Source organism: Phacochoerus africanus, chromosome 1 (genome assembly GCF_016906955.1).
Source record: "Phacochoerus africanus isolate WHEZ1 chromosome 1, ROS_Pafr_v1, whole genome shotgun sequence".
In the NCBI taxonomy this organism is placed as follows: Eukaryota; Metazoa; Chordata; class Mammalia; order Artiodactyla; family Suidae; genus Phacochoerus; species Phacochoerus africanus.
Genome location: NC_062544.1, coordinates 237,557,747 through 237,571,432, shown reverse-complemented (window position 1 = coordinate 237,571,432; position 13,686 = coordinate 237,557,747).

The following is a 13,686-nucleotide window of genomic DNA, read 5'->3' as shown; positions in this document are numbered from 1 at the left end:
ATATTTATTCTCAAATGATAATATTATTTATATTTATAATTAATCATAGAAAATATGGCCACAGATCCCATTTTGCATTTTTTATTGATCAGTAGAATTTTGGAAAAAGCATTTTATTATTATTTTTATGTCTCAGAGAGATCTCATCATTTAAACTGAGATTTAAGTATTTCTTACAAATAAAGTTAATTGAACTGATTTGAAACTTATATTGCCTAAAACTTAGATTTTAGCAACGAGTTTATAGAACAAACTGTGGCTAGCTGGCTTAAAGTTTTAACTTTTAGGAAGTAACTGCAATGATTCTTGTTCTCCTCTGGAGGAAATTTCAATTGCTTTTTTTTCTGATAGAAGATATAAATTGATGAAGTTATTCTAAAGTAATGCCCATTGTCCTTGAAGTCTTAGGTTCTGATGATGTTTTGATTTACTTGAAGAATTTATAGTCAGTCAGTTTATGAATCTCCTAATTGCTATTTAAAGGACTGACTAAATAGTATCCTAGTCATTTTCCAAATTAATAAGTTAATTTCAGACAGAGATAAAACTATGATAACTCAGACAGATGAATTATAGAGTGACTGGATGGTCCCTTCAGGTAGAATCATTGTGGAAGATCTCTCTGAGAGAGGATATTAAAGCTGAGACATGAATAACAAACACAAGGTGGTCTGTCAAAGAAAGAATTGGAGGAGTTCCCGTCATGGCACAGCAGAAATGAATCCAACTAGGAACCATGAGGTTGCGGGTTTGATCTCTGGCCTTGATCAATGGGTTAAGGATGCAGCGTTGCCATGAGCTGTGGTGCAGTTTGCAGAAGCAGCTCAGATCTGGCATTGCTGTGGCTTTGGCATAGGCCAGCAGCTGTAGCTCGGATTGGACCCCTAGCCTGGGAACCTCCATATGCTGAGGGTGCAGGCCTAAAAAGACAAAAGCTGAAAAAAAAAATAAAAGAAAGAATTGGAGGAAGAGCATTTTAAGAAGGTGGAAATAGAAAATATAAAACCTCTCAGGTAGGAAGACGTTTTGTGTGCTTTTAATACAAAAGGAATAACAAGAAGGTTAGATGAAGTGGGATAAGTAAGGGGGAAGGAAGTTGCAGATGAGCCAGGAGAGGTAGGCGGGACCAGGTTACACTCTTGCAGGCTGCAAGGACTTATATATTTTTTAACGTGGAATTATGTGCAAGATATGGTTTAGTGGAAAAACATTGTTTCAAACAGCTTGAGTAGAAAGATCCCCATTATATTAAACTGTATATTTATTTTCATGTATTTCTACGGGCAAATGGATAAATTGAGGTGAATGTTCAGTAAAATGCTAATACTGGAAATCTCTGGATGCTGACCCTTAGGTGATATTAATCCTTCTATTTGGATTTTCTGTATTGCTTTAATTGTTTACAAACACCAACAGAGACATGTCAAACATGAATTCATGAAAAATAAGTCATAATTTATTTGACTAAGAGTTAAAGTTAAGACAACATTGACATAGTGGCTTCCAAACTCATGCAAAATGGGAAAAAGGGAAGTTCCCTTTGTGGCTCAGTGATAATGAACCTGACTAATATCCATGAGGATGTGGGTTTGATCCCAGGCCTTGCTCAGTGGGTTAAATATCTGGTGTTGCCATGAGCTGTGGTGTAGGTCCCACACATGGCTCAGATCTGGCATTGTTGTGCCTGTGGCATAGGCCAGCAGCTGCAGCTTTGATTCGACCCCTAGCCTGGGAACCTCTATATGCCATGGGTACAACCCCCCCAAAAAAAAGAAAAGAAAAAAAAGTGGGAAAAAGGGATTTATAAAGAAGGATTTGTTGAGTTCCATTAACAAATATAGAAATAAAATAACCTACACATTTTTTGAGGGTTCTCATTAAATGTGGAAGACAGAAAAAAAGCTCAGAAATAGTATGAGAGGGGGGATCAAGATGGTTGAGGAATAAGATGTAGCAATCACTTTCTTCCACAAACACATAAAAAAAACCCATCTGCATGTAGAATGATTCACATAGAACATCTACTGAATGCTGGCAGAAGATCTTAAACCTCAGAAAAGGGCAAGAAACCCCATACATAACAAACCCCCCACAGGACAAAACCCCCCACAGAACAAAAGGAAGAAAAGAGAGAAAGAGAAGAGAAAAACAAAGGAATAAGGACAAGACCAGCATTCCTTAGAGGGGGCTGTGAAAGTGGAAAGGAACCCACACCCTGGGAAGCTGCCTAACTGACATGGAGATGAGCAGAGGTGGAGGGGCCTCAAAGCCTCATAAAAAAGTATAGCAGCCAGACAGAGGAGGGCAAAGCAGAGAGAGCACTGCTCAAATTAGAGAGCCACTGCCCTGGACACCACAGCCTGAGACACTTGGTCAGGGGCTAGGCACTGAGGATGAGAGTTGGCTGTGTGGAGACAGCCTGAGGGGCTAGGGAGAGGTGAACCACAGGCTGGGGAGTGGAACACCATAGGTGAGGGAGCATGGGAAGAAGGCTGGGCACACAAAAGCAAGGTGCCATTGTTGGGGAGGGCAAGAGGAGGGGCAGAGTGCCATAGGAATATATCTCTCTGTGCATGTGTGGGCTCTTGGTGGTGGTGCGCTTCTTGCACAGGCAGTGGGAGGCTGGGTGCCTCTTGTGAAAGCTAAGGGGAGCAGAGCAGCCTCTTGTGAGGGCTATGGACAGTAGGGTGCCTCTTGCATGGGCTACAGGCAGCAGGGGTAAACCACAGCAGCTGTCTCAGACTGCAAAATCACCCGTCACCTCAGAGATTAATACAGAGGGGGGCACAGCAACTGAGATTCACCTGTAGTTGTTCTCACTCCCCTGGAAACACACATGCCCTGCTGCTGCCACTGCCAAGCACTCAGGGCACCACCTACACCTACCTTAGAGTCACTGCCACTTCCCAGGGCCATGAAATCAGGAGCAGCTTGTGCCACCTCCCAGTGGGTCCTCACAATTGTCAAGGGCCCAGAAATCAGGCAATGCTACTAGCCCTGCCCATTGCCTCCATTTCCTGGCAGCAGGCACAGAACATCATCAAGGGGATAATATCCCACACACACCGAGGAAAGAGACAGCAAGTATCCAAACCAAAAGCGGCCCTCACAAAAAAAAGTAAGCCCTCACAAAGTACCCAGGGATGCTCTGCATATAAATAGCCCTCCAAGACTACAGTAGTTTTGCCCCCTAAAACACAGAATAAGAAAAATATAAGCAATGTGAGGAAGCTTCAGAACCATTCCCAGTTAAAAGAACAGGAGAAGTCCCCTGAAGAAGCAAATAGTGAAACAGTTTTCTGTAGTCTAACAGACACTGAGTTCAAAAAGGACAGTGAAAATACTGAAGGAATTTAAGAGTGGATATGAACAGTAATGCGGATTACTTTTAGAAAGGAACTAGAAAATATAAGGAGGAGCCAAGAAAAATTAGAAAATTCTTTTGCAGAGGGGCAAGCTGAGTTAAAGGCACTGAAGAACAGAAAGAATAATGCAGAGGAATGAATAAGTGACTGGGAAGATAGAATAATGGAAATCACCTAAGCAGACAGCAGACAGAAAACCAAATGAAAAAACGTGAAAGCAATATAAGAGATCTATGGGATAACATAGATCTATGACCAATCTATGCATAATATGGATTCCAGAAGGAGCAGAAAAATAAAAGGGGATTGAAAGTGTATTTGAAAAAATTATGGCTGAAAAACTTCCAAATCTAAAAGAAATGGATATCAAGATACAAGAAGCACAGAGGGGCCCAAACAAGTTGAACCCATACAGACCCACATCAAGACATACTATAATAAAAATGGCAAAAGTGAAATAAGGAGAGGATTCCAAAGGCAGCAAGAGAAAAACAAAGAGTTGGTTATAAGGCAACTCCCATAAGGCTATCAGCTGATTTTTCTACAGAAAAGATATAGGCCGGAAGAGAGTGGCAAGATATATTCAAAGTTCTAGACAGGAAAAATTTGCAGCCTAGAATCTTCCACCCAGCAAGGATACCATTCAAAATAGAAGGAGAAATAAGAATATATCCAACAAACAAAAATTAAAAGAATAGAGCAATACTAAACCCAATCTAAAAGAAATACTGAGAAGTCTCTCTAAATAGGAAGAAATAAGAATATAGAGGATGGAGGAAATCATAATTGGAAACTAATCACTTAAATAAGCCATTATACAGATTTAAAAGGAAAAAAAAACTATTGTAAAAGCAATGATAACACAAGAAACAGTAAAAGGGGGAGTTCCCATCATGGCTCAGTGGTTAATGAAACCAACTAGGAACCAAGAGGTTGTGGGTTCGATCCCTGGCCTTGCTCAGTGGTTTAAGGATCTGGCGTTGCTGTGAGCTGTGGTGTAGGTTGCAGACGCGGCTTGGATCTGGTGTTGCTGTGGCTCTGGCATAGGCTGGTGGCTATAGCTCGGATTGGACCCCTAGCCTGGGAACCTTTATATGCCTCAGGAGTGGCCTAAGAAAATGGCAAGAAGACAAAAAAAAAAAAGAAGAAGAAGAAGAAGAAGAAAAGAAACAGCAAAAGGATAAACATGAAAGTGTTAAAATAGGATATTAAAAATCATAAAATATGAGTAAGGAGAGTAAAAAAACTTTGAGTCTTTTTTTGGCTTGTTTTCTTTTTTTAGCATGTATTTGAGCCTATGTGGCTATCAAGCTAAAGCAAGCAAATATAGGAAGGTGTTAACATACTTGAAAAACAGGGCAACTGAAAATCAAAACCAAACAATACATTTGCAAAAACTAAAAAGAAGGCAATCATCCAACCAAAAAAAAGAAAGGAACAAAGGAGAAACAGAATCAACTGGAAAATGGAAATAAATACATATTTATAAATAATAAATAACCTTAAGTGTCAATGGAGCAAATGCCTCAATCAAAAGATGAAGTGGCAAAGTGGACCAAAAAAAAAAAAAAAAAGCCCCTACAACATTGCTGCCTGCAAGACACTCACCTTAGGGCAATGGACACATAAATTTAAAGTGAAAGGATAGAAAAAGATATTTCATGCAAATGGAACAGACATCAAAGTGGGAGTTACAATACTCATATCAGACAAAATAGACTTTAAAACAAAGGCCGTAAAGAAAGACAAAAAAGGAAACTATTTAATGATGAAAGGATCAGTTTAAGAAGAGGATATTACACTTGTCAATATATTTGCCTCTCATATAGAAGCATCCAAATTCATACAACAAATACTAATAGACATAAAAGGAGAAACTGATGGGAAAACAATCATAGTAGGAGATTTTAACAACCCATTTATGTTAATGGACAGATCCTCTAGACAGAAAATCAATACAGTGACAGAGATCCTAAATGACACAATAAAAAGTTAGACTTAACCAACATTTTTAGGACATTAAATCCAAAAAAAAATCAGAATATACATTCTTTTCAAGTTTACATGGAAGATTCTCAAGGATTGACCACATGCTGGGGCGCAAAACTAACCTCAACCAATTTAAGAGTATAAAATGGCATGAAACTGGAAATCAACCACAGGAAAAGAAATGAGAAAAAAAAAACTGACTACATGGAGACTAAACAACATGCTACTAAAAAACCAAGGGTCAATGAGGAAATCAAAATGGAATTAGAAAGTACCTTGAGACAATTCACAATGAAAACACAACCACTCAAAATCTATGGGATGCTGCAAAAGCAGTTCTTAGAAGGAAGTTCATAGTTATACAGGCCTTCCTCAAGAAAGAAGAAAAAACTCAAATCAACAACTTAACTTACCACCTAAAAGAATTAGAAAAAGAAGAACAAACAAAACTTAAAGTCAGCAGAAAGAAGGAAATCATAAAGATCAGAGAGGAAATGAGTAAAATGGAGATTCAAATGACAATAGAAAAAAATCAATAAAACTAAGAGCTGGTTCATTGAAAGGGTAAACAAGATTGACAAATGTCTGGCCGGACTTATCAAGAAGAAGAGAGAACCCAAATAAACAAAATAAGTAATGAAAAAGGAGAAATCTCAATGGATAATGCAGAAATACAGAAAACCATAAGAGAATACTATGAACAATTAAATGCCAACAAAACTTTCATTGAAAAAGATACATGCACCCCTATGTTCATCACAGCACTACTCACAATAGCCAAGATGTGGAGAAAACCTAAATGTTCACTGACAGATGAATGGATTAAGAAGGTCTAGTGCATATACACAATGGAATACTACTCAGCCATTAAAAAGAACTAAATAATGCCATCTGCAGCAACATGGATAGAACTAGAGATTCTCATACTAAGTGAAGTGAAGTCAGAAAGAGTAAGACAAATACCATATGATATCACTTATATCTGGAATCTAATATATGACACGAATAAACCTATCTATAGAAAAAACAAACAAAGTCATGGACATGGAGAACAGACTTGTGGTTGCCAAGTGGGAAGGAGAAGGAGTGAGATGGACTGGGAGTTTGGGTTGGTAGATACAATTTCACTTGGAGTCAATAGGCGATGAGATCCTGCTGTGTAGCACAGGGAAGTGATGGAACATGGTAGAGGATAATGTAAGAAAAAGAAAGTATGTATGTTTGTAACTGGGTCACTTTGCTGTACAGCAGAAATTGACAGAACATTGTAATCAACTATAACAATTAAAAAATTAGAAAAAGAAAATATTATAGAGTCTAAAGAATACAAATAATCAACAAACTTCCCTGTCATGTACTGTTAAAAACAAGAAAACAGGCCCCAAATAGAGTCACTTATACTAAACCCCACATCACCAAACTGACAATTACTTACAGTTTCAGCCTCTCCCAGAGATGGAATCTTAAACCAGTCAATCAGGAATCACCTGGTCTGTGCTAGTGAGGTCATCTTTCTGACAGACCCCTACCTGCCCATAAAAGAAAGTGATCTTGCCACAATTCCATTTTTTTTTTTTTGCTAATATAACTTCCTTGTTCCTGCTCCCTTCTTTCTATAAAAGTCTTCCATTTTGTACAGCCCAGAGCAGCTTACCATCTGCTAGTTGGGATATTGCCCAATTCATGAACTGTTGAATAGAGCCAGTAAAATCTTTAAAATGTACCCAGTCGAATTTTGTTTTTTAACAATGGGCAAATAGGGTATTCCCTATGCAATCTGCAAAATAAAAAATGAATGGCAAAATATTAAAAAAAGGATAACTGAAAGAAAGAGGTGGAAAATTAAAAGGATTAGATACTTAGCCTACACATTAATTCAATTACTCATTCTTTCAATACAGATCTGTACTAAATAAACAAGGGTTGCATGCAAGAAGTCTAGTTGGATTAAATTCTCATGGGTATAAGAATAAAATGTGGCCACAAAGGGAAGCAGACTGCAGAAAGACAAGGCCCAGAGGCTGGTATCTTAACAGTATGGTCAGATTCCATCAGGGTTTCAATATCCTATCAAAAAATAAATTTAGAGGCAGCTCAGAGGAAAAAGGTAAATAAAAGGGTGCTCAAAGAACTACTCCCCATTCATTGTACTGAAAAAAAAAATCTTTCGCAGCTTTCCGGATTTCCATTTTTTTACCATCTTATTGTAAAGCTGGGGCTCAGAATGCTTGTAAGAGGTTGTGCTGACTAGGCAGCTGCAGTTGAGAAAAGGGGGTGGCGGAGGGCTCCATGGTCAGGATAGGAGGGGAGCTGGCATGTTAGGGAGGGAGGATTGCACAGGGGAAGCAAAGACTTTCACTCCTTGCCATGCATGCTCCCCCCCCCACTTCCCCCTACTAAAGGTGGGTAGACCTGGCAGAAGGCTCCTGCCAGGCACTGGGGGTATGCGTGGGGTGCTCGTTTGCGGGGGAGGAGAAAAAAATAAATTTAAAAATCCTCCTTGGATCTACATCTCCCATGAAAATCATCACCTTGTTTTCTTCTATGCTCTCCTTTTCACTTCTCCATATTTGGTTCCCATCATATTTCTGTGGCATCCTTAGAGTTCTGGGACAGAGGATTCACTTGAACCAGCTTTGTATTTGATGTATAACTAGTTCCATGGAAAACCACTAGGACAGTGGTATTGTTCCGTTGTTGGACTACTTCCATAGGTAATCTGATGAGAACTTTAATTTTTCTGTGTATAAAAATAGCTTGGGTTACATTCCATACATGGAGAACAGGATTTTCTGTCTCTATTCAATTAAGCAAATACCTGTTTTTTGGCAAGGATAGAAAAGCATTAATCATTTCCAGTTCATCCATATGAGGATATTTACTCCCAAAAGACAAAGATTCAATTCATGTTTTTCTTATTATGACCTACAGGTATTTTTCTCAATGTGGATGAGTCTAGAAAGCTTCAGAAGAGGTTGGTTATTTGTAGGTACATCTTGCTTAGAAGAATAGCATGTGGGCAATAGCATAAGAATGCCTTGACAGTGCTTAAAGATAACTTACTGTTTTCACTGGTCTGCCATAACTAGAGGCTTCCATTTATTATAATAAATCAGGTTTGACGGTGGATCTTTGAGTTCTCTGGTAACTTTTAACCCTCCTCGGTCGCCATTCCTCCAAATACCAGATTGTTGACATGTTTGGATTTTATCTCTGGCCATATTGAAATCCACCCTTTACACTTCAACCTTAGTTCTATTCCTCCATCCTGTAGGATTGTACCTTACTTTTCATATTGGGTTTCATGGGCATAGATTTGACTTTCAATTCTTTCTCCAGTATCTGATACAGTTGGCTTGGCAACTGTGGCCAACCTAGTTACCCCTTAGATTCTGTTTCAGCAATTAGTATGACTAGAGCTGAGGCTGGTGTCCAGACTTCAGTGGAATGATCCATGTAGAAGCTGTATTACACTGTATAGAAGGGAGGTAAAGTGGTGGAAAAAATATCTTTAGACATACAGTCATATTGTCTTTGATAGATGTGCTTATCAGGGGCTAGACAAATCACCACTGACTATCTGCAGATATACCTGTCTATTCTCACATTAAGATGAAACATAATTTTTCCATGAAAACCACAGGTATTAGCTGCCTTTTGCCTACTTAGTCCTGACTAGTGGTTAAGAATATTTAAAGGGATGCACTATTTGAAATTACTCATTAGGATTTCCGACTTGCTGATTCTGTTTCCAGGAGGTTAACTCACTTTTTAAATTTTTAAAAATTGAAAATGAGTTTATTGAAACATAGTCATACAATATTATGTTACTTTCAGGTATACTACATAATGACTTGACATTTATACATTGTGAAATTATGGAAAGATGTCTATTCAGATCCTCTTCCCATTTTTAAATCAGGTTCTTTGTTTTTTTTGATGTTGTATTTTAGATATTGATGTTGTATTTTAGATATTAGCCTCTTATTGTATATAACAGTTGCAAATATATTCTCCCATTCAGTAGTCTTCCTTCTCATTTTGTTGATAAAATTTCCTTGGCTGCACAGAACCTTTTTAGTTTGATGTGGTCCCATTTGTTTATCTTTGCTTTTATTCCTCTTGTGTAGAGAAGACAAATCCAGAAAAATATTACTAAGACTGATGTAAAGAGTGCACTGCCTATGTTTTCTTCTAGGATTATTTTTTCGACTTTTTTTTTTTTGTCTTTTCTAGGGCCACTCTCCGTGGCATATGGAGATTCCCAGGCTAGGGGTCCAATTGGAGCTGTAGCCGCTGGCCTACAATGAGAGCCACAGCAACGTGGGATCCGAGCCATGTCTGCAACCTACACCACAGCTCATGGCAACGCCAGATCCTTAACCCACTGAGCAAGGCCGCAACCTCATGGTTCCCAGTTGGATTCATTAACCACTGTGCCACCATGGGAACTCCTCTTCTAGGATTATTATAGTTTCAGGTTTTATTTAGTTAAGTATTTAATCCATTTTGAGTTTACTTTTGTATGTGGTATGAGAATGTAGTCCAGTTTGATTCTTTTGCATGTAGCTGTCCAGTTTTTCTTAACACCATTTATTGAAGAGTCTGTCTTTTCCCGATTGTATATTCTTTCCTCCTTTGTCATAGGCTAATAGAACATGTAAATGTGGGTTTATTTCTGGGACCTCTATTCTATTGCATTGATCTCTGTTTTTGTGCCAGTAGCACATTGTTTTGATTATTGTAGCTTTGTAGTATAGTCTGAACTCAAGGAGCATATTTCTTCTAACACTACTCTTTCTCAAGAGTTTTGGCTATTTGAGATCTTTCATATTTCTATACAAATTTTAGAATTATTTGTTTAAGTTCTGTGAAAAATGTCATTGGTATTTTGACAGGAATTTTATTGAATGTAGGGAGTATGGTAATTTTAACAATAATGATTCTTCCAACCCATGAGCCTGGTATATTTTTTCATTAGTTTGTTTTGTTTTCAATTTCTTTCATCAGTGTCTTGTAGTTTTCCAAGTATAGGTATTTTACCTCTGTAGATAGGTTTATTCCTAATTATTTCATTATTTTTGATCTGATTGTAAGTAGGGTGGGTTCCTTAATTTCTTTTTCTAATAATTTGTTGTTAGTATATAGAAATGCAAGTGATTTCTGTATATTAATTTTAAATCTAACAGCCTTATCAAACTCATTGATGAGCTCTAGTATTTTTCTGGTGGCATCTTTAGGATTTTCTGTGTATAGTATTACATCATCTGCTAACAATGACATTTTTACCTCTTCCTTTCAAATTTGGATTCTTTATTTTTATTTCTTTTTCTTATCTGATTGCTGTGTTTAGTATGTTGAATAAGAGCAGTAAGAATGGGCATTTTTGTCTTGTTCCCACTTTGAGAGGAAATGCTTTAAGCTTTTTACCATTCAGTATGATGTTAGCTGTGAGCTTGTCATATATGGCCTTTATTATGTTGAGGTGTGTTCCCTCTCTACATACTTTGTTGGAAGTTTTGATCATAAATAGATGAATTTTGTCAAAAGCTTTTTCTTCATCTGTTGAGATGATCATGTGATTTTTATTTTTCTAATTGTCAAAGTGATGTATCTCATTGATTTGCAAATATTGGCAATCCTTGCATCCTCAGGGATTAATTCCACTTGATCATGGTATATGATTCTTTTAATGTAGTGTTGAATTTTGTTTGCTGGTATTTTGTTCAGTATTTTACACCTATGTTCCTCAGTGATATTGGCTTGTAATTTTCTTTCTTTGTGGTTTCCTTGTGTGGTTTGTATCAGGGTTTTAGAATGAGCTTGAAAATTTTCTTTTCCCCTCAATTTTTTGGAATAGTTTGAGAAGGTTAGACATTAACTATTTTAAATATATATGGTAGAATTACCTGTGAAGTCACCTGGATCTGGACTCTCATTTTTTTGGGGTTTTCTTATTGCTGTTTCAATTTCATTACTGGTAATTGACCTGTTCATACTTTTTATTTCTTCCTGATTGTTCATTTCCAGAAATTTATCCATTTCTTCTAGATTTTCCATTCTATTTGTATATAATTGTTTGTAGTAATCTCTTAGAGTCCTCTGTATTTCTGCAGTGTAGGTTGTAATTTCTCTACCTTCATTTCTAATTTTACTTATTTGGACCCTCTTTCTTATTTTCTTAATGAGTCTGACCAAAGGGTTATCATTTAAAAAATTTTCTCTAAGTGATCAGTACTTAGTTTCACTGATCTTCTATTATTTTTTACTTTAATTTTTTTTTTTTAGTTTCTATTTTATTTCTGCTCTGATCTTTATGTTTCCTTTCTTCTACTATTTTTGGGTTTTGTTTCTTTTTCTTTTTTCTTTAGGTGTAAGGTAAGATTGTTTATTAGGGTTTTTTTTTTCCTTTTCTTTTTTTCCCCTGAGACTTGCAGCACTAGACTTCTCTCTTAGGACAGCTTTTGCTGCTTTCCATAGATTTTGGATCATTTTACTTCCATTTTCATTTGTCTCCAGGGATTTTTTTGATTTCCTTTTTGATTTCTTCAGTGACCCATTGGTGTTTATAAGCATGTTTTTTATCCTCCACATATTTGTATTTTTTGCAGGTTTTTTTTGTTGTTGTTCATTTCTAGTCTCTCTCTGCTTCCTAGAGCTGCCTATATCTTTCTCCAGGTTATGGAAGTTTCAGATATTTCTTCAAACAAGTTCTCTATCCTTTTCTTTCTCTCTTCTCCATTTGGGACCCCTATAATAATATGGCTGATGTTGTTCCAGAGGTCTCTTAAATTGTTCTCATTTAAAAAAATTATTTTTTCTGCTTAGCTTGAGTGATTTCTGCTACACTTGCATACAGTTTGCTGATCTATTCCTCTGTATCATCTACTCTCAATTCCTTCTACTGTATTTCTGATTTCAGTTATTGTATTATTCAGCTCTGTTAGGTTCCTGTTTATATTTTCTAACTCTCTGTTAAAATTCTCACTGTGTTCATCCATTCTTCTCTAGAGTTTGTTGAACATCATTATTACCTTGAACTCTTTATTAGGTAGATTCTTTATCTCCACTTCATTTGGTTCTTTTTCTGAGGTTTTGTCTTATTCCTTCATCTGGAACATGTTCTTTTGTCTCCTCATTTTGCCTAATTCTTTGTTTTTATTTCTATTTATTAGGTAGGTTGGTTGCATTTCCTAATCTTGGAAAAGTAGCCTTATGTAGGATATATCCTATGGAACCAAACCTCATGCTTCCCTTTGATCACCAGAGCTATATGGTCCAGGGGTGACCCCTAGGTGGGATGTCTGTTTTGGTTGGGTTGACAAATGTGGAAGCACTTATAGGCAGGACTGGCCCCCAGTCTTATTGACTACCAAGTCTTGCCTTGTGCAGTGAATGCCAGCTCGCTTGTGGCAGAGCTGGGTCTCTGAAAAGCTGGCTCTCAAGCAAGAAGGCCACAGGCTAGTGCTGGCCCACTGGTAAATTGGGTTGGATCCCTGCACAGCTGGCTACATGGCCTGGTGAGTCCTGTGATTGGTGCTGGTATGCTGGTGGGCATGTAAGCCCCTAGAACTAATAGGCCAGATGAAGAACTCCAAAATAGCACTTGCTGGTACCCATGTCCTTGTGAAAGAATGAATTTCCCGAAATGGCTGTTGCCAGTGTGTTTGTCTCTAAGGGGAGTCCTGGTTGTTTCCTGCCTCTCTGGGAGACTCTCCAAAATCAGCAGTTAGGTCTGACCCAGGATCCTTTTAAATTACTTCTTTTGTGATGGGACCTGGAGGTGGGAGATTTTGTGCATTCACTTTATGAGTGGAGTCTCTGTTTCCTATGGCTGTCTGGCTTTCCCATATGCAATATTTTCTGGCCCTCAAAGATGTTTTGAGGGCTTATTTTCTTGGTGCAGGACTCTTGGGCTGGGGAGCTTGATGTGGGGCTTGGGCCCCTTGCTTCTTGGGAAGAATTTCTGTAATTGTGATTATCCTGCCATTTGTGGGTTGCCTACCTGGGGGTATTGGTCTTAGCTTTATCACATGTCCATCCCTCCTACCCACCTTGCAGTTCCTTCTTAATATTTCTAGCTGTGAAAAATATTTTCTGCTAGTCTTCAGGTGGTTCTCATCGATGGTTGCTTTGTAAATAGTTATAATTTTGGTGTGCCCATGGGAGGAGGAGGGTCTTCCTGGGTCTGGGTCTTCTTGCTCTACCATCTTGGCCATGCCTTAGTTAACTCACTTTTTCATTAAATGAGTTAGGCACACATTTTATTGATGGGGTACCTTGATTCTGTTCTGAAACTAGGCATAATATTTTACCTGTTGATTTTTTTATA